Genomic DNA, 20,906 nt, shown 5'->3' with positions numbered 1-20,906 from the left:
AACGCTGTACCCGATACACCAAAAGAGATGAAAACCTTGATGATTCTCACCCATATTAGCAAAGATTTAAATAAATGAATAAATATATTTTTGTTAATGAAACTGTAATATATTTGCATGAATTAAATTTAGCCTTTATCGGCATGAAATGGCAGTAGGTTATCTGACTATGTGCTCACGTTTCCAGTACTTCAATTATTTTGTATGAAAAAAAAAAAAAATTATTTACACTGCGTACTACGACATTTACCAATGAAGTCCAATGACCTGCAAATAACATAATATATTAACTAAACAAAATGATTACACTTAGAAAATCAATTTCATGGTACGAAATTTTAATAAACAGTTTTTGGATCAAAACGAAGTTCATCAATACAGTAAAACTCCAACTATCAGAATACCAAACATCTTCGTCTTTCAATTCGGACTTCTCTTCGGACATTTATCTCCCTTTGTTAACCACGGAGTTGAAACAGTGTTTTATTTATTTAGTTTTTTATTGCTTACTTCTTTGCATGAACACTTGACAAATTTACTACTGTGCTCTATTTTTTGTAAATTTATTGATATCATTTTAACTTTGCTGGAATTCCACTCGTCCATGCGTTCTGTAGCTGCACGATGATTGGTTATCTAGCTTTCATATATCAACTTTAAAATACCTACATTTTGTAAATGGGGTCTAGAATTCCAATCGTCTATATGCTTAGTAGCTGCAAGACGTGTTGTAATCTTACTCCTTTTTATTATTCATATATATTTTTTTTAAATATCATTAATACACTAAATTTATTTGTCAATTTTTAAAATGTGTAAATGGGGGCTAAATTTCTAACTGTCTTTGCGCTCTGTAGCTGCAAGACGTCCTGTAATCTAGCTCCTATCTGTTATATTTTTTATTGATCTTAATTGAAAACGAGGAACTTGAATCCCAACCGTCCATGCGCTCTGTAGTTGCAAGACGTACTGGGATATTTATAAACTGTACAGCGCCCTTGAGGCGATTTTCACAAAAATGACGCTATATAAATTATCAAACTATATAACTATATATATCAATAAATTATTATTTTATGCCCTCTAGAATGCTTTGTACTGGACTTGTGATATTTATTGTACTGTGTATTATATATGAATTAATTTTACATAGAACTGACCAATCGCCCCATACTTTGATATTAATATCCTAGACTAGTTTATCATTTTTCTCCGCAAAATGTTTGATTCATTTATTGAGGAAGAGAAATCTGGCATTAGTTTGAAAAGTCTCAGAAGTATTGTTAAAGGGAAGTGGCGTAAAAGATGCTTAACTATGATATTTCAATTAGCCAAAATATGAAGCCGAATATCTTTATACATATATAATAGGCAATGTTCTTATGTGTGTCCTAGATAGACTGAATTACTGGTCCGATTTACGTGCGGTTTTCAAGAAATGTACATCTTTGCCATAAGCATATGTATAGTTCTTAAAATCTTATATTTATTAAATAGAAAAAAGTTAGGAGAGTAAATGATTTTTTCATCGTTCCGGCTGCATTCGTCGAGAATCACCAAATTCCTTCACGGACTGGCGGCGGACTTCTTTGAAGCTGGATTCCAAGAGTGGATTAGTAGTCAACAAAAATGCGTTGAAAAATCTGGTGATTATGTTGAAAAATAGTTAAGAAATTAAGCTTTCCAATGATGTGTTTTTCAGTTCAAATAAAAAATGCCTTAAACCTGAGAAAAAATTGAGAACCCTATTTTTTACACAACCCTCGTATATACTATTATTTACTCAAATCTAGCAATAGCAAAGCATTGCCGGGTTCAGCTGGTATAATATATATAAAATAAATAGAACCCGAGACCGCTTGTATGGTAGGCAAACGCACAGATTACTAAACCGAGAGGGCAACATTAAAAATTAGTGTTTCAATATATTTTTTGTAGTAAATATAGTAAAATATGTGAGTTGAAAATAATAACAAGTGTAAATAAATTTGTTTTTAAATTAAATTTGATTCGATAAAGCATAGAAATTAAATTGATAGGGTATAAGTAATGTGTGTATGTTCAGACTAACAATACAATAATAGAAATAAGAATACTCCAGAAACTGCATACGAGCATCGAACAGAAGGCGACTAAAGTACTCATTAATGAGTAGTTTTAAGTTTTGACCTTAGTTTCATTAGTTTCTTTGTAGACGTCGCTCAGTACGCAACTCCTGATTTGAATTCAACTATGCCGTGTTGTGTCCATTTGAAGTGGAGAAATACTGCTAGGATCTTAAAGAAACAGGATGGGATCATATTTCATATGTAATTAGCAAATGAATGTGTAAGTAGCAAATACATTACTTAAAAATTGAATTATTTTTCCATCTGTCAAATTGTCGAAAAAATCAAAATTGACATTTCGTTAGTGTTGCCAGGGTAGTATTTTTTTTTACCCTACTTTGCTCACCTAATGAGAGAACTAATGAAAATTGGACCTCGGATTAAACAACTCTGTGGTGGACATTTGACCGACATTATCTTTAAAACATCAAATATTATCTAAGATGATATAAAAATATCCGTTTTATGTAAAATAAAATGTGATTCATATTTTAAGTTCAAAGTTCATTGATTCAATTACTCTTGTTAAATGAACCTTTACTTATCTACTCTGTTGTGTCAGTAAATATTTCCGCGTGCACATGAAAATTTTAGAGAAATTAACAGATTGCTCTTTCTTTACCTTACATTTGTGTTGTGATTATATTTTTCCCATCGTGCAACATTACGCGGCGACATCACGAATGCGCGCGGCGAAAGTGGGGCATAGTGGGGGGATTTTTGGACACAGTCCGATGTATTCAAATATGATTCTACGCTCCTTCTGGACTATTCTTAATTCTATAAATACAATGTTCGAATACCGATTTATTGATCTCTGTCCTTACAATTTATGTAAACCGAAACACAAAAAAAATAATGTATAAGCTCATATTTAATTTGGACTAAATATAATAATTGATATCAAATTTTCGATTTTGATTATTTATATACGAGTATGTACTCAAATCTAGCAATAGCAAAGCATTGCCAGGTTCAGCTCGTTGCTATGTATATAAAATGATTTGAAATTTCTTGTCATTTTGTGATTCTTGACAAAAAGCTGTCTTAGATAATGACGCAAGCAAAGGACAGTACGAAAATTATTTTGTGGAAAACATTGTAGTCTCTCCGAGCTAGGTACGAGTAAGTAATGACTAAGGGCCTCAGCGCAGTAAAGTAACATGGGGTGAGTGTTCGCCGAGTGTGTTATTTCGATATGATTAAAATAGGTTCTATAAATAATATACTATGTATATCCACGCTGGCATGGGTACTAGGTACTACACAAGCGAACATCTGCATTGCAAACAGCTGCATAGCTCGCCCCATTATCGCTTTGCCCTTAACTATATTACAAAAAAAAAACACCTGGCATGCGATAATCTATCTTCGGCACGAGATCGTAAAGGGCAATTTTCAAACACACATTCGGGGAATGACATCGCGCGAAATGACCTTGTGCGTAATTTACCTAAAGACCACAATCGCTTGGCGATAGACAACACACAAAATAAAACTTAAAAAGAGGGATTTTTTACTTTCGGAAAAAGGGAATAAGAGCCGTTTCGATTGCGCTATTGAGAGTGTGTTATGGCACTTGTTTCATAGGGGAATGTTAAATTGTTAAATTAAGTGCTGTGCAAGGGATGGACCATGTATGTTTTTGAGTGAATGTACTTGCAAATTTTGATAATTACGTACGTATTTATTAATTAATAATATTTAAGACTTCCGAAATGAAGGCACTGGGGCGGCAATACTCTAAGAGATCGCGCGAGTAACACCAGAATAAGAGTCATTCTAATGAAAAAGTCCCGTAGGGCGAAGCACCCATCTGAACATTCTCATTCACCAACCAGATGAGCCATTAAAAATCCTTTTATCAAAGCAAATCCCCTCCATCCAATGTGACCTATGCACCACCTGATCCTCAAATAAAACACATTTTTCGATTTCAACATTTGTCTATTCTGATATTCTTAAAATATACAATCGACTGAGACAAAAATATGGTAGCAATATATCAAAATTAGAAACTTCAGCCCTACGGGAAATTGGATACAAAAAATGTTTTCTTGCGCGCGGTAAAAATTAGAGCATTAAATTGTACAGTGAAATTTCTTATAAATGTACGAAAAAAAAATAAAAATTATAATAATAAAAACGCAATACTTTGAATGACACGTCATATGGTTCATATGAATGATACGAGAGCATTGAAGGAAATCCGGTTTGGTCACCGTAAACGAACCAATCGGAAGAACTGTCATAGAACAACCTCTGACGTCGCACGCGGAGTTATTTCAGAAATACAAAACTTTCAAAAATCAAAGCGCTGATAATACGATACATAAAAATAAAAAAAATAAAAAAATGGCTTAGTTTAATATTCTATTAACTAATAAAAAAATATAAAAAATACACTGAACTTCCTCATTGTAAAGCTAGAGTACGTTCTCTACTGAGATAATACACGTGGGAACAATGTATTCTATAAATAGGTAGAACCTAATCTGTTTTCCAACGAGATGTTACAATGTAGGAACCACATAAAAAATGTAATAGAACCTAATGTGAGGCTGAGGACATCGTAAAACAAACCAGCCGTTTCCCCGTAGGGTAGGCAGAGAAGATAGAACGCCACACCACTCTTTATTTGCATACAGATCTCGCTTCCTCTACATTCATACATCTTCTCATGCACGCGCGCCGATTATTCCGACTTTCAACGCGTCCATCCTCAAGTATTTGTTGGATTTGGTCGTGCCGTGTCGTTCTCGGTCTTCCTCTGTTTCTGCGTCCATCAACATTCGCACTGTAGACGTATAGACGGACATCGTAAGATGGATAATATTCCCTTTACCGAAATTCAAAACAGTCTCTGGTACTCAGGAGGCATCCGCAGCACATGGCCGAGCCAACCGTATCGCCTCCGCTCGATGTCAGTTGTCACCGAAATTTTGCTGCGTCCGTTCTCTTATTACGTCATCTTACAAAGTCAAACCATCGCACACCCGAGATTCTTCTGAGACACCTATTCTCAAAACTCAGAATTTTGCTGTTTTGGGCCCTAGTAAGGTGCCAAGATTCGCATGCGTAGAGTGGAATAGGTGTTATGCAGGCGTTATATAGGCGGCATTTGGTTTTTTCTGAGTAAATATTCGATCTCAGATAATCGTCATACTGTTGAATGTGGCGCCTGCTATTCCTAGCAGCACTCTGTGTTACAATTCCGCACACCGAACACCGCACACGGTGCTATATACGTTATCTATTATAATAAACTGAACAAATAAAAATGTACAAACCTTTAACGAATAGGTGTAATTAAACTAAATAAGGACACAAATAACTTTATGAATGTTTTTTTTTAATACAGTTTTTGGAAGAAAAAAAAACGAATGGTATTTTTTAATATCTATACGACATTTATAAATTAATTGACAACAAAATTTATTCGTCAAAAATAAAAGAAAAATTATAAGTAATCATTTACGAATATATAAACCAGTTATTCAGTTTTAATTATGTTGATTGGCGTGTAACGGGGAAATACCAGGATTATTAAAGGAATAATTATTTGATTTAATGAATAACATTATTCGCCTAAACAGTTTTTATTTCTCCGCATCCGCTCCTAAGTAAAGCATGCGGACATCACCAGACGCCTCCGGGAGATCATATAGCCAGCCGACACTCTCGCCTCCTCCCACATTAATACCGTATGCCTTAGTTCCGACGGGTTAAGCCGAAAGATCGTCATCGGCGGCCTTCCAGGACATCGGGAGCCCGCAGATGCAAAGAAGAGGCAACTTGGGTTAAGGCTCTCCCGAGACATATGCAGCACGTGTCCAAGCTCAAAACGCTCGTTATAGGAAGCTGCTGTGTCCGTTCTCGGACTTCAATGTTAGTTATGAAATCGAACCACCTTACGGCTTATATTCTTGTAGGGTCCATAGTCCATAGTTGATGACACACACGTGTTAAATTAGTTGACCTAAAGTAGACTAATGACCGACGATGCAATGTCATCATTTTCTATCGAATCCAATACAACCTATATTTCGATTCTAGCAATATTGCACATAAAGACGGGATCGTCGCCCTGCAGTACATTCACATCGTCCCTACCATGAAGAAATGAACTACAAAGGAATATGGTCTATAAAGAGGCCACAGGACGCACCCAACATCAGTCAGCTCGTTCAGTGAGCCCAACAAAGTCAGTTCAGTTCACGTCAGACCAGCTCGACGACATCACACAGTTCCAGCATGTAGTTCAAGTGCAGTTACTTCAATTCATCATCGCCGCTACGCTCGTGCTACACAACCAAGTGCTGTATCTTATTCGCCATGTAATAAATACGCCAACCTCTTGTCTTCTCTGTCAATCTCTAACTGGGGTAGGAACTCCAACCAAACCCTCAGCAACCTTAAATCCTACATTCTCTTAGAGCACTTGCTCTCAAAATTCATAAGTTTGGTGTTTATTTATTTAGGTTTTAGGATAATTTTAATAGCGACATTTTTGTGAAAATCCACTTGAAGGGCGCTGTACAATAAACATTCCAACACTTTTTGCAGCTACAGAGCGCGTATTTCCGATTACGTTAATTTTTGATAATTTTAAAGCAGCTAGATTACAACACGTCTTGCAGCTAGATAGCGCACGGACGTTTACAAATCGAACCCCCATTTTAACGGTAAAAAAAATGACCAAGAAGAGCTTTTAATTAATAAATAATTCCTGTTGTAATTCGTTAATCTTAATGACTCCCGAGGGGGTGAAAACCAGTCTTTTGTCTACAAACATTTTGACAAAATCAAATATTGTAATAAAATCAACTGGTCCAAGAAGAAGTAACTTGCGTACCAATCCTGTCTTTGCTGAGGGAAATTATAAAACTAACATCGGATTCTTTTACCCTCTGCCAAGGATCCTCAGAACAGTGAACGAAATCTCACTAAACGGTACTGTTGATGTGTTCCTACAGCAAAGGCAGGCATTTAAGAAGCAAGCGGTGTTGCCAGTCACACTTGCCATTTCCGCCTAGATTATGCTATATACATACCTTTTGTCAATATTACACTTTGTTAATTTAAGTAGATTTTAAGAATGTTTAGATTAAGTATTACTCATTAATGCCAATCTATTGGGACTTACTTAAGCCTGTTGATTGGCTTAAAAAATAAAATAATAAAAAAGGTGAAAAATTAGAAAATTGTTTACAGGCGTTGCCTAGTAAGTGAAATAATTCAGTCAGATGAATCTCTTCACAACAATAAAGGTTTCAGCTCTTTAACTTCACTAAAATCAACAAATGGAAGAATTGAAGAAATATGGATGTTCAAACATAGGCAAAATGGTGTATGTTACACAGTGTGTAAAGCGGCCACTTAAACCAGCCAATGACAGGTTATAAACCTTGTAAATGCCTAGACTTTCATATTTCCTTCTTTAAGGTATTCTTTATCCCTGTTGTAATTTGTCAATCTTAATGACTCCCGAGGGGGTGGAATCCAGTTTTTAGTCTACAAACATTTGGACAAACTCAAATATTGTAATAAATAATCGTTTACAAATGCGCATGGACGGTTGAAAATTTAGACCCTGTTAACAGTTGAAGTTTAAGTTAGAAATATTTTTATGTTAATTTAATTTATATAATATCTATGTAAATTTATATCACTAAAAGTCTTGCAGCTAAAAAACGCATAGGCGAGTGGAATTCTAGCAACTCAAAAATGTTTTTAAAAGGTTTAAAACAAAAAAAATACGAATTGGTACATTAAGCAAAATAGTAGTAAGATAATTATAAAATGGAAATCAAGTTGGGGTAAAGTGGGATTTGAACCACGGACCATTGATCCGTGAGTCCGAGACACTAGCCACGGGACCACAACCTGACTAAATATTTATTTTTGTGTATTTAACTTTTTGTACATAATGTTAATTGTACATTAGCGGGCTTATTGTCAAGTGGCAGTTTCTTTCAACCAACTAAAATATAAAAAAAGCTAAAGATATTTAAAAATAGAAGTAACTGTATTTGTATCTAAAATACCTTAAATCAATACTATTACTCAATGAAAAATAGAAAAAAGAGAAAAGAGGAAAGGAGGAGAGACTAGGAAAGAGAAATGAGATGTTTCAGAAATGCCCTCAACGAAAGAAAAAAACAGAAATCTGACAAACAAAATGCACAAAAAATACATATAAATATCTGAAAACAGTGTCAAATTAATATGCATAGATACATATATAACAAAATATATACCTGTTACCTAAGAGGCAGTATTTTTTTTTTTATTAATTTAAAATTAAAGGAAAAAATAAAAATAGTAATTAATTGTTGAAAACCAAAATAGTCAACATTCGTGCATGAAGTAAGATTACCATTTCGTAGGAAAACAAGTACACATAACTCATTGATGCACCGAGCTGTACAGTTATATTATAAGGAAATACCATTGGAAATAGGAGAGCAAAAAATATTATTTCATTTAAATGTCAATTAAAAAAACATGTGTTTAGCAGATAAATTTTAAAAAGTAATCTTATTCGTGTTAGCTTTATAGAAGTTTTCTTTTTAAGTGTACGTATATCGTTTGAAAAATGTTAATAATTAGTATATGTTTTAATAATAATTAGATATAAGTTAATATTAGGACATTCATTTATTATGTTTGTACTATTTAAAGACAAAATAAAAAAAAATTATATAGGAAACGAGGTCTGAACATCTGAAATATAAAGATAAAGTGGTGAGGTATTCTATCCTCTCCGCCTACCCCATGGTTTGTTTGGTGTTTTCGGTCCTTTGAATGGTAACGTAGCAGGAGTCAATAAAACTTAATGAACTCTTTTCAAAAGAAATGTGAGGATCCATAGAGATGAATGCATTGTTGTTTCGCAACGCGCGTGCCTCGGCGCGGCGCGGCGCGGCACGGCGCGGGCGGGCGGGTGTGCGGAATTAAAGGTGCGCGCTGCATTTTAGTACGTACACATACACACTAGAACATGCTGCGAATGCACACAGTACCTAATCAAAATCATAGGGGGTCATTTTTGTTAAAGGCACCCTACACATTACATTTTTTTTTAATTCAGGTTATTTGTGTATCTGGGATGTATGTTTACTAGGAATGGGATGACTGAGAAAGATATTGAAAGGAGGGTGAGTGTCGGTAACAGAGTGAACGGTGCACTTAAATCAACCTTGGCGAATAAATGTTTGTCGCAAGAGGCAACATTAGCAGTCCACAATGGAGTCCTAGTCCCGACCCTGATATATGGGAGCGAAGAGTGGATGAAAGTAGGCTGAGAAATGTATGTCCAAATATAATTTTAGTTTCTTGAAAATCCTTTCTCGTTTTATTGGTGTAGGTATGTTTTAATTTTTTTTTGTTTGTTTTTTTGAATTTTTACACAACAATTGATGTGAAAGTATGTAGAATTATATATAAAATAAATACTACACTGACACTCCAGAACGTGCCTGTGGGCCAGTGGAGTGGCTACATCCATAAATAAAAATAAAATTATATTGAATGTACCTATTGTATAAACATTTTCATTTTTAAACTATGTATTTGTATTTTATATTGGATTAAATAAATAAAATAAAATAATAAAAAATGTGTGCAGACTGGCTGAATTTCCTCCGTTTAGATCTAAATAACTCCCCAGGGAGGAAATTCAGCCAGTCTGCAAACATTTGGACATACTCAAAACATTGTTGAATTAACTAAGACAGGCGCCGTGGCGCAGTTGGTTTGACGGCCAACTGTGAAACTGGCGACGCAGGTTCGATTCCCGCCAGGAAGAAAATCCAAGAAAGATTTTTTTCTCAATTGGTCTGGGCGTTGTGGTGTAATTTTCATTTCCCCTTCCATATGCCCTCTATCCTACCTGCTGATAAGACTCTACATAGAGGCTTAGCGGGTTATTCCTTTTTAAAAAAAACTAACAGGTAAAAGAAGAAGTATAAAAATTGGAAAATTGTTTACAGGTGTTGCCTAGTAGGTGAATTGGTTCAGCCGGGTGAATCTCACTCACAGGATAAAGGTTTGAGCTCTTTTACTTCACAAAAGTCAACGGGTGGAAGAAATGAGGAAATGTGGATGTTAATGGGTAATAATGTCATCAAAAAGCGTCACGATTTTACAACAATATTTTGCCTTTAAAATTATTTTTATATATGTAAATATATCGGTAGTCAGATGGCAGAAGGGACCATCTGTATTTTTTTCTAATTTTTAGTTTTCAAAAGTTTTAATCAATATATCAAATACACAAAGAAAAAAAAACTCCATAATTTCGAATGGTAATTTATTATTGAAAAGCAACACTAAAATATTTTAGTTTGGGGATCAAAGTCTTGAAATTGAGTCGTATTTTAGCTCTCCTGAACATTTTTGAAAATTACAGATGGTCCCTTCTGCCATTTGACTACCGATACCACGGCTGCGGAAATAACATCAAGGCGACATGGATCCAAATCAATAAGGTGATGGGAAGAAAGGAAAAAGCCGATTGTGACGAAATATTGGAAAAATACTTTTTGAAAACGGAATCTATAGAAGATACAGCAGAAAAATTCGTTACTTTTTTTCAAGAAGGAGTAAATAAATTACTTCACAAATGCAACATCAAAACAAATGTATCAACATTTAAATCAAGACTTCACTCGATGTATTTACCTCGGGCCAAAACCTCACAAATTACTAAAATTATTGGGACAATGAAAAATTCGAGATCTACGGGTATAGACAATATAAGAATGTATGATATTAAAAAATATGTTTCAATTTTGAGCCCTGTGATTACGCATCTTATCAACCTTATTTTGAGTACTGGTTTTATTCCAGAAGTGTTCAAGCACAGTATAGTGAGACCTATTTACAAAGGGGGAGATCATTCTAATGTAAATAATTATAGACCGATATCTTTATTGCCTGCGATCGAAAAAATATTAGAAAAATATGTGTGTATTAATTTGGATCAATATTTGGAGAAGTTCAATATTATTGATCGTTGTCAATTCGGATTTCAGAAAAAAAAAAGTTGCGACGATCTATTACAGAAATTCGCAGATTACATAAATAATGAATTGAATGGCTTACAGCACATCTTGGTTTTATTTATAGATTTTTCAAAAGCATTCGACACTTTATGTCACTCAAAATTATTAGAAATATTAGAGTCAATTGGGATAAGGGGAACACTGCATTCTTTTTTTCAAAATTATTTATCGGGGAGAAAAATGAGCGTCAAAATTAAAAACATTTTAAGTTCAGACAAGGAATATTTATCCGGAGTACCTCAGGGATCGATTTTAGGCCCAAAATTATACATAATTTATGTGTCATTTATAAAAAAATTGTTTCGGAATGTTAAAAAATTTATCTTTGCAGACGATACGGCACTTGTGATTTCGGGGAAAAATCCACTAGAAATGCAAGAAAAAATGCAAAACGATTTTAATAAACTTTTGAATTGGGCACATGATTTTGGTCTCATTATTAATACAAAAAAAACAAAATGTTTGTATATCAAATCACCTCATGCTAAAAAATACATACTTCAAAATTTCATTGCCCATAATGTTGACTGTCTACATAATAAAATTCCACTACACTGTAACTGCGATATTATTCAATTTGAAAGTCAATATAAATATTTAGGAATATATATAGATGTAAATTTTAAATGGAATTGTCAAATATCTAACCTTTGTGATCGATTGCGGACTCTAGTTAGTACTTTTTATAAGTTATCGTTTATTCTGCCTAAAAGTACACTCAGAATTATTTATTTTTCCTTAGTGGAGGCTATTCTAAGATATGGTATCAAAGCATGGGGTCACTCAACAATCACAAACATAAAAATGATACAGAGTTTACAGTGTTCCATCGTTAAAAAAATAGTCTCTAATGATATTTACAAAATAAGGAGTAACAAATGTGTATTATATAAATCTATTAAGGCGCTGCCGGTTCGAGGAATTCTGTGGCTCTGTATCATTTTGGAAGAAAGAAAAAGTGATGAATTCAAAAATTTATTGGAACATGGTTATAACACAAGATTTACACAAAATGATGGTTTAGTGATTCCAAAGACAAGAAACAAATATGGGACAAGAACTTTAAAATATGTGGTTCCAGTTATGTTTAATTTGTTACCAAACAATCTGAGAAATGGCACTACCAAAAGTGACAAGGGCAAAATAATAGACTGGCTATTCGATCAGGAGTTTATATATTAAAAAAATTGAATATTTGTAAATATACAATAGAATTTATAACTAAGTAATATTTTCATGGATGTTTGTGTGTGTATATGTATGTTCACATGTATGTATGTATGTATGTATGTGTATATATGTGTATATATGTATGTATGGATATGTATGTGTGCATGTACGGGTATAAATATGTATGGATATGGATGAGGATGATATATAGATATAGACTTACATATAGATATGGATATAGATATAGACATAGATATAGATATGGATATGTTAATAAATAATGTTTTATATAAAATGCTTTGTGCCCATTAAATATGTAAACACTTATGTTTAAAATTTTGGTACTCCGGTTCTGTATTTATTTATTTTTTATCTTAAAATTGCGTGATCATTCACTTATTTTTTTTGCTTTTTTTTTACATCTTCTAAATATTTTTTTTTTTTTGAAAGCATCAATTACATGTACTTTTTTTTCGCTCCCTATATCTAAGTTAGTAGTAATTATTATTATAAAACCATGTAGGACTATCATATGATTAATTGTAAAGGATCTTTACCGACAAGCCATATTCATTGGCTTGGTGAGTCCTGTAAAAAAAAAAAAAATGACAAAAATGTCTTAAAATAACTAAAATGTAATATTGTATGTACATAATAATAAATAAATAAAAATAAATAAAAAAAGTAAATTAAATAAAGTTATCTTTATCTTAAGGATCATTATCAAAAAAATGTCCGTGTTAACTAATGAGTTGATATAATTCTATTTTAATGAGTTTAAGTATTTTATTTTATTTTTAGTGTCCCATTTATATAATAAATTACAAATTATATAATAAATTACGATATATTCTTTATTGGTTAAGGTATAACTAGATGTTCAAATTTGATTAGTACAACTATCTAAAATAAATACAAAACATAGGCAGAATGGTAAATGTTACACTTAAACCAGCCAATGACAGCTCATAAGCCCTGTAAATGCCTAGACTTTATATTCTCTTCTCAAAAATGTTTTCCCTCTCTGTTGCGACAATTTTAAGTGTTTCCACTTTTTTAGAATCAATAAATACGATTGGCGGATCAAAACCATTGGAAACGCGTAACTTAAAATATGATCGCAAGTTAAACCGCGTTTTGATTAGTTTTTTATCGCATATTTTTTCCTTATTCTTCCATTACCACAATGATTTTTTTCCTATTCGGTCCCTCCGGGTTCAATGTTTCTCGCTGAATCTTTGTTTTCTGTTTCCAATCTACCATATGTTGTATCAATTATGAAGCGTCATATTACAAACAGATAGGTACAATATATTTATTGATAAACGCAATTTTAGATACAAGAACGTGAATTTATCGGTAACAAGCGGATGTTGCTTTTTTTCTCTTTATCCAAACCTAATGGTTCAAAAAGAACGGCATTAGAACCTCAGAGTAATAGTTGACTAGAGAAGCCATTTAGCTCTATTGCATAGATCTACAGCGTTCGAAATTTTTGGTTTGTTTAACAACGAACGCGTAACAGACGGTTTCGGTTTTCGCTTGCAATTCATGACCCGAGTACCAACGGTCCGCTGTGTTTCTGTAATATGTAGCTAACTTGACGCCCAAATTAGTAGAACGATAAGTTCATGCTTCTACCAGCTGAGACAAATTAAATGCATACGCAAAAAATTGCCAGTTGATGTCGCCCGTCAATTAATAAATGCGTTTGTAGTGTCTAGAGTCGATTATTGTAATGGTATCTATGCAGGTCTACCAATGAACAAAATGACTCGCCTACAGTCTGTATTGAATGCTGCAGCGAGACTTATTTTCGGAATATCTTAAGTTCAGTCATATCACTCCACTACTTCGGGAATCACACTGGCTACATTTTCCTCAGAGGGTGGAATACAAACTCTGTTGGCTTATGTATAAGTCACTGCACAACTCTGCTCCGGAATATCTAAGGGAACTATGCATTCCAGATGAACTAGCTGACAGGCGTCTCACGCTTAGATCAGCTACGTCTACGGCGAGAGGAAAAGTTATCATACTTCTACGCAAACAGCGCACTAAATTTAGTGAACGCGCATTTGCGGTCGCAGGCCCTATGGAATAAAAATGTTGTCCCAGCCGAGGTGCTAAACTGTGAAAGTGAAGGGATGTTTCGGAAAAAACTTAAAACCCACTTGTTCTCTAAATCATTTGAATAAATCCGTAGCATGTGATAAAAAAATAAATTGTTTTAATTACATTACAAATTTAAACGCTTCAATTAAAATTATTTATCAATAGAATCACTATGTAAAGCGCCCTTGAGGAATTATATAACGAAAATGACGATTTATAAGTTATCCATAATAATAATAATAATAATAACTTCGTGATTAAAAACCATAGAATTGTTTTTCTCCGTATGGGCGACTCTATTAGCCTGGAGCGTGTTATTACTATAAGATTAGAACCGACACCTACACGAATAACTTATAAATATAATCTCGATCAGCTGGATTTCACCACAGATAATATGGAATCGATGCAACATCGTTTGCTAAAAAAAGTAGCATGGATGCATGGACTCGCATGCATCAATGTCCCGATTGTGTCGTATTGTAAACTCGAGACAAGATCAGGACTTTTTTGGTGAAAGTCTTTATAGATTTAAAAACCACTAAGATAGACCGGATCTTGTCTTGAGGTTGTAATTTTTTTTGTCCTAGCTTTAATTTGATTTAGTTGTAATTTATTTGATTGTACCTGTATTAAATTGTATTTATCATCGTTAGAATGGACTGCATAAGTCCGTCAATAAGTAAATAATAATAATTATTATTATTTTGATATTATTACATATTTGTATTGGATTCATTGAATCTCTTATAAACGTCAAAATATTATTTTATTTTATTTTATTTTTTTATTTTTTTTTATTTTGTTTATTAAGAAAAACAACAGCAATACAAAAAAATATACACAACATTATAAAAAAAACATAAAATAAAGCCAAATCAGTTTTCCACATAAATACAATTATAAAAATTCAGTTCAGTTAAATATAATTCATAGAAGTGCATGTGTGCGAGTTTTTTTTTGTGTGTGAGGATGCGTGAGTAAAAAAGTGGAGTGTGGTTTTGGTAGGTATGTGAATATGTGTGTGATTGTATATGGGTGTGAGGGTAGGTTTAAGGACAGGGTAAGTGTGTATTTGATATGAGTGAATAGAAACAATTAAAAATTATAATGTAAAAATATATATTTTTTTTTTATAACGAAACATAATTTTTTTCAAATAATAGTTTTTTAATTTTGGTTTTAAAAGTGAGTTTACTGCAATAAAATATGTCTATGTTATTGAAAAATAAATTATAATTACGCGTCAAGCGAATCAGAGGAGAGTTCTGTGCATAGTTGGTGCGAACTGTGGGTACATGGGAAAGAGATAGATTCGTGTGACGGGTGCGGTAGCCAGGTACGTTAAGGGCCAACTCTATAACTAATTATAACTATATAACGTAATTTAATTTTACTTTCTACACTTCTCTGTTAGAGATTTTTTAAACAACTTTGTTAGCTTTCCACTATAATCGGGGCTCTGCAGGCTTATTCTGTCACAATTTTGTTCCGTAAGTTCGTGCGTTCGTCATATATCCAACTCTATTTACCGCAATCAAAATCGTATTTCGCTCTCGTTCCGATACGAATGAATCTACGAAACGAATTAGTTATACCCAGGACTGTATTATTACATGAGATAGGTACTCCACCGCTACAGCATAAATCATTAAAAGTCAGTAAATAACATAGGATATTATGAGATACTGCACTCACTATAGCTTGTGGTCAATGGACAATACGCTTTTGTAATACCTAGGCAATTTGTGCAGGAGCCCGCATTATTTGTGGTTAGCTAGACTATGGAAAATACTTAAATAAATAATATTGCGAGTAATTTTACGTAACATATATACGGCGTCTTCGCACCACAATCAACAACAGCTTTATGGGAAATCTGGACGTAAAAAATAACAATAACTGTTGTCATTTTATGGAAAATAATTAATTTATTTGTATATTTTCCTACATACTGATAAACCGAAGCCGCAAATAATCTGAGATCTTAATTTTGGAAGTTTTTTTTTGTGTAAAATGATAAGTGTACATCACTTCTACAAATTTACACTTCAATATTTCATCGTCGCTTAATAGGCACGCAAAGCGTAAGACTGAAGGTAGGGTGACCTTCTATTTGTCAAAAATTAGTCAAAACGATTTTTTTTTCTCGATCGATTTAATTTTCTTACATAATATTTATCGGCCTCGTGGTGTAATGGTCAAGCGCGTTTGCCTACCATGCAAGTGGTCTCGGGTTCGATTCTCGACATGGTTAATATGAAATTTTTATTTAAAAGGGTGTTTTCACACTAGAATATTTCGTAGTCCCTGGACCGGTACCTGAAGCGTAAGACTGATCACCTTACCTTCATGTAACAAAATTGATCGAGATATGCTGCGATTGGTGTACCAATCCAGTGCCCTATGCACCATTAGGTGCGGAAAGGGAATGATGATGATGATGATGAATATTTATATATCTTATATACATACAAATATCCAAATTTAGTAAATGAGGTCTAGAATTCCAACAGTCCATGCGCTCAGTAGCTGCAAGACTTGTTATCTAACTTCTATTTTTTATAAATTTATTTTTTATATAATTTTTTAAAATATCACTAAATCTCTAAACTTTATTGTTAAATAAAAAATGTAAATAGGGGCTAGATTTTTTATCGTCTATGCGCTCTGTAGCTGCAAGACGTGCTGTAATCTAGCTCCTGTATATCATAATTGGAGACGAGGAACAAGAATCCCAACCGTCCATGCGCTCTGTAGCTGCAAGACGTGGTGGGCTATTTATTTATTGTACAGCGCTCCTGAGGTGATTTTCACAAAAACGGCGCTATATAAATTATCCAAATATATAATGACATACATACCTACACCATATTTTTATGTATGTTTTTTTTATTTTTAAATATGTTACGCTTTTTAATAATGTATTTCCAAACAGTTGATTTAACTATTTTCCTTTGAATTTTACGATTATATATATTTTTTCTGGTATTTAACTTTTCACACTTGTTGAGTATTTGTTTGGTTGAACTGAAAGTATTTATTTATTGTTAAAAGACGTATTTTAATTATTACTTAATTCTACTTACACCTACGTATAATATTATGCAAAATTGTTTTTTTTCTTCTTCCGTGAAAAGGCACACAATGCCGTTTATTTTAATAAAACAAAAAAAACAAAAAAACGCTATTATTTGGAGTACCTATACAACACACGCCCTATGTACTACTTGGTGCCCATTAGGGAGACACTGTGATGAATATGGTAGAGTATGGTATTTATCCATGGCTTTATCCCACGGCATTCCTCTTGGGCATGCTTGGGACCAATAGTTTGCAGCTTAGAAGGGATGGGTTCACACTGACCAATTTCTTCAGAAGAGGTTTTATCGAGAACTTGGCCACTTCGGAGAGTATTAATGTTTTATGTTCCTGATGGTTATCTCCCACAGCGTCAGAACATACTGTTTTACCTCCCGGCTTCTAGAACCAAGGCGCCTCTGGTTATGCCGATTGGAAGAGCACTCAGGCTACTGAACATTATCACTTTGGAGATCGACACCTTTCACATCGGTGAAACTATGTTTAAGAGGCAAGTACTCTTCGTATCGGAGAGTATTATACATTAATCAGGAAATATCATCATCTACTACGAATACCGATAAAGCTTGTGAAATGGATTTAGAAAAAATAATTGTATTTTCAAAAAGCATTATCGACAAAATCAAAAAAGGAACTCTGCGCTGGTTTGGACATGTAGAACGAATGGACAGCGAGAGAACGGCTAAGAATATTTACAATGCGAATGTTGATGGATGCAGAAATAGAGGAAGACCGAGAAAGACATGGCATGACCAAATCCAACAAATACTTAAAGATGGACATGTCAAAAGTCGGAATAATCGGCGCGCGTGCATGAGAAGATGTATGAATGTAGAGGAAGCGAGATCTGTATGCAAAGATAGAGTGTTGTGGCGTTCTATCCTCTCTGCCTACCCTTACGGGGAAACGGCGTGATGGTTTGTTTTTTTTTTTTGTGTTAATATGGGTATTGTGGAGAAATGTTTTCATACATAATATTTAAAATAAAATTGCTAAAAAATATATCTTTACGAAAACTCGAAATGTTTGGCTTTGACAATTGTGACGTCAAGATACGTGACGATGTTCTATTTAAATTTAAACGGTCACAAACAAAATTACAAATTTAACCGAATCGTGACGTATTAGGGGCGTGGCCAATGCAATAGACCGTTTTCGAGAGAATTTCAAATTATAAATTAAAAATATTTTTTTATGCTACTTATGAGTTTAACAATTTTTTTTTTTTACTCGACAGTATTACATAGACCCTTTTTTTTATATTTATTTACAATTTTAAAAAACCCGTTAGGGTTACATTAGAAATTTAATATTGTCTAGTCATTGTATGTCTCGTCTAGTCTAGTTAGTTCAGTTATCATGTGCTTTTTCAGATTGATTTTAAATTTGTCTCCATTAAAAGTTTTCAAGTAGTAAGGTAGGTCGTTGTAGTGTTTAAGTCCATTATGTAGTATTTTTGACTGTCCTGTGTTTGTCTTTGCTTTTTCAATATGATAGTGTTGTTGTTGTCTGGTGTTATATTTGTGTATGTCAGCATTTTTGACTAATATTATGTCGTCGTCATGTATGTTTCCCAGTGTTATTTTGTGCACAATTTTTAAGGTCTCAATTTTAGTCAAGTAGTTTATGTCAAACTGGTGTGTTTTTTTGTACAGTTCAGTCGTAGAGGTCAGGTAGGGTAGGTTGTATGTTAGTTTAAGAATTTTATTTTGTTGTCTTTGTATTCTTGTTATGTCTGTCTTGTTGCCAGTTCCCCAGAAGGCGATCATGTAACTCAATTTACTTTTGACATAGGCTTCGTACATCATAATTAAATGTAAAATTTCAAAAAAATGTGATGTTTCCATATTATGCCGTCGAACCATTGCTCAAGTGCTCCAGGTTTGATGTGTTGTCCCAACATAACGGCTTAAATATTTTATATTATTTATTATTTTATTTTGGTCAAATAAATTAATTAAATTTTGGAAAAAAAAAAGTTTAAATTTAGAGAAATGAAGTTAATTTTTAAATGGTACCAAACCAAATTTAATAATTAATATCTGCATGAAATGTGTTAATAATTCAATAAAATTAAAAATAATAATGTTACAATGAGATATTATGTACGTACATCGAGGCGTCACCACAGCCCGAGCCAAGAATAGGCGACAAAACAAATAGAAATAAATACTCGTACAGCGTCGCAGCTTACCATCATTTGAATATCCCATTCAGACATGTCAATAAAATGGCGGAGCGCGAAACAATAGCGTGGTAGGGTACTTCGGTCGGTATTTGCGGTGGGCGAGACCTCTATATAATCTAAGGGCGAGACAGTGTACCCGCACCGAGAGTCGAGCCCGGGACACGAGTGTCGGTATAGTGTAGGCCTCGGCAAACCTTTCGAACGAAGGGCTGCATTAGGAATTGAAACGTATACAATAAATACCAATCCAGCCTATATTATTTTATCGTGCCGTGTGGATGGAAGTAGTTTCGTAAATTGCAGACGTGTCGGATGGAGATACCCGACATTTATTATCACATTATCCACCCCAGTAATAATCGAAACATACCAAAAATACATCCATAGCGTAGCTGAGATACTTCAATAAAAACTAAAATGTTTTTGTTGAGTGCCGTTATTAGACGATACTCAGGGGCGAGTTCGCAGCATTGTGAAATTAAAACATAAGGAACGGGAGACATAATTTTGAGTGATACCGAAGCATCTATAATGGATAACGCTTCGGGTATTTACGAATATGCGTCCGGGGTTATAGTTTTCGTTCACGCCGGACATAAAAATACAAAGTGAAAAAAGACGCTAGTTTAAAATAAAGGGCATCAAGATGTAACGTTACAATAAATACTCCTTTTCTGGATATCTGAATACTATGTCGCGATGTGGAATAATGGGAATTCGTTGACCTCGGGAATGCGACTCCCTAACTCCCAATATGGAGAGTGGTCACTGAACGCTGGCGCCGTGCAGTGCACAGTGCGCTCGGTGACGTCACGACCGTCTCTGGGGACAGGGGATGTTTGCTAGGCTTTTGAGGAATACGAGACTCGTATTGTGAGGGAAACCAGGAAAGCCGGGGGGGCACTTGAGGGCTCTTGAGAACGATGACATTAGTAAGTGATGACGTAGGGATAGCGAAACGCGTAACAGGTTAAACCTTGTGTTGCTATGAAGTCACATGAGTTTCCATAAAATACAAGACTTGACATTGACGGTGGAAAGGCAAAAATTACAAAGCGTCATGTAGCCAACTTTATTTATTTTTTGTACATGTTGTAAATTGTATATTTGCAGGCTTATTGCCAATTGGTAATTTCTTCCAACCAACCAATAAAA

General features: G+C 33.9%; 1 long non-coding RNA gene across 1 annotated transcript in view; it reads left to right on the top strand.

Moving 5' to 3' along the window:
• Nucleotides 1–20,906, top strand: part of LOC148284335 (uncharacterized) — a 39,131-nt gene that overhangs the window by 1,320 nt on the left and 16,905 nt on the right. Inside the window, exon 2 of the long non-coding RNA XR_015825110.1 lies at nucleotides 10,103–10,158. This is a non-coding gene — a long non-coding RNA (uncharacterized LOC148284335). The remainder of the gene's footprint in view (nucleotides 1–10,102; nucleotides 10,159–20,906) is intronic.

Source organism: Micrasema longulum, unplaced genomic scaffold (genome assembly GCF_059751315.1).
Source record: "Micrasema longulum isolate JH-2025_06_02 unplaced genomic scaffold, ASM5975131v1 h1tg000130l, whole genome shotgun sequence".
In the NCBI taxonomy this organism is placed as follows: domain Eukaryota; kingdom Metazoa; phylum Arthropoda; class Insecta; order Trichoptera; family Brachycentridae; genus Micrasema; species Micrasema longulum.
The sequence above is the reverse complement of the archived record's forward strand: the minus strand, read 5'-3'. Positions and strand labels throughout refer to the sequence as shown.